This window comes from Pteropus vampyrus, unplaced genomic scaffold (assembly GCF_000151845.1).
Source record: "Pteropus vampyrus isolate Shadow unplaced genomic scaffold, Pvam_2.0 Scaffold312, whole genome shotgun sequence".
NCBI lineage: Eukaryota > Metazoa > Chordata > Mammalia > Chiroptera > Pteropodidae > Pteropus > Pteropus vampyrus.
In genome coordinates, this window is record NW_011889093.1 from 583,238 (window position 1) to 585,104 (window position 1,867).

At 49.4% G+C, this 1,867-nt stretch overlaps 1 long non-coding RNA gene across 2 annotated transcripts in view; it reads right to left on the reverse strand.

Moving 5' to 3' along the window:
• Positions 1–360: 360 nt before the first annotated feature.
• Positions 361–1,867, reverse strand: part of LOC111730420 — a 4,214-nt gene continuing 2,707 nt past the window's right edge. Inside the window, exons 2-3 of one of the 2 annotated variants that reach the window (XR_002776678.1) lie at positions 1,150–1,832; positions 361–991 (exon numbers count right to left, since the gene is read on the reverse strand). This is a non-coding gene — a long non-coding RNA (uncharacterized LOC111730420). Of the gene's footprint in view, positions 1,833–1,867 lie in introns of both variants that reach the window. The other variant, XR_002776677.1, reaches the window with a different exon arrangement.

A 1,867-nucleotide genomic window follows, 5' to 3' on the forward strand; every position in this document is an offset into this window, starting at 1 on the left:
ACATAGAGACTCACACAAACAGGTACAAGCTCAGTAATGACCTCGGTCTACGGCCCCATCTGATCTCGGAAGCTCAGCACGGTCGGGCCTGGTTAGTACTTGGATGGGAGACCACCTAGGAAGACCAGGTGCTGTAGGCTTAAAAACAATAATAATAATAATAATGACTTTGCCTTTTTCCAGGAACAAATCTTCTTGAGATTCTAATGAATGCTATGACTTTCTTGTCAGAAAAATGTATATGCACCCATACATGCAAAATTTTATCTAAACTGGAAACACACTTTCCCAGTAACAGATTTCATTTAACGAATTACGATACCTTTACACGAGGGAATACCAAACAGCAATGAAAATTCACGTTGCACAATAATATTTAATCACATGGGACATTTTTTCACTATACGTGAAATGGAAAGTCACTGATGTAGTATGTGTGATATGATCGAAATTTTTAAGGAAAAATACACGCACAGTCGAGGGCCCGGACGGCCCTTCGCAGGCAGCAGGAGCTGCTCAGAGGTGGCCCCACATGCTCTGGTGTGCGCACGCGTGCACCTTTCTCTACAATGAATTCGTACCCTGTGAAAATAGGAAAAGGTGCATAAGGTGAAAGGGGGTTAGTTTACTTCTCCATCTGGCCCACGGGCCCGAGGCTGCTTCGGGGTGTAATCCATGGATTCCGAAGGCCCAACCCAATGTGCGTCTTTGAATCGACGTGTGTACAAGAGCCACCCCACTATGTCCGTGAAATACGCGAAGCGGGTCTCACCCCAATAAGCATCAGTGGAAACTGGTTCCAAAAGCTTGCCAAGGTCACCGTCGGGTTACGGGAAGCTGGTCTGGGGCCTTTTCATGGCGCAAGGCCGTGCTGGCTTTCGGGGCAACGTAAAGAAAGGCGGCCTCAGCCGAACTCAAGGGAGAGGGGACGAGCCCACGGAGGCGGAGCAAGAACTCGCGCGCCCATGCCCCTTCTCCGCTTCTCCAAAAACTATGAAATAAAACACAGATCTTATAAATCAGTTCAGTGTGTTTTCTCACTGGTTTGCACCCACGTAACACCACACCGAACGAGTCACAGGACACACGTCGCTTCACCCTTAACCTCCACCCCGCTGGACCGATTGATTCCTCCTGCTGTGGACTCACGTGAACGGAACTGCCCGGCCAATGGCCTCCTGCGTCTAGCATCACCTCCTGCGGGTTTGGGGGTTCGCCCACGTGCGGCAGGCCGCTTACATCATCACCGAGCCGTGTCCCACTGGGTGAGCGTGATGCCGCTTGCTTCCCACGTCTCGGTGACGGAGCTTTCCGGGGCTTCCGGTCCGAGCTGCTGCGAGCATCTCTCCAAGTCTTTTGATGGACGTGCATGTACATTCCTCTCGGGTAAGTGTCTGGCAGTGGAATTTCTAAATCGCAGGAAAGATGCATGTTTAATTCACGCAGAAACTGCAGAGTTCTCTCAAGTGGCTGTCCGTTTACACCCCACGCGTGCCAGTGAGTGGGAAGCACAGCTCCTTACGGCTTGGTCTGCATTTCGGTGACGACTCATGATTGCAAGTGCCTTTTCACGTGGCCACTCACGTACACTGTTCAAGCCTTTTGTTCATATTGCGCTGGGCTGTTCATCCTTGGCGTGTTGCTTTGTAGGAGTCTTTTACACATTCCGGACACAAGCCCCTTTCCAGCTCTGTGTGCTGCAGGCATCTCCGCCCAATCTATGGCTCGCCTGTTCATTTTTTGAAAGCTATCTTTCGATGAACAGAAAATTTTAATTTTCTTGAAGTTCAATTTATCATCACCAATTCTATTCGACATTTTGTTAGATGGTTCTAGAAGGCAATAAACAGAAAAATGGTAGAACCCC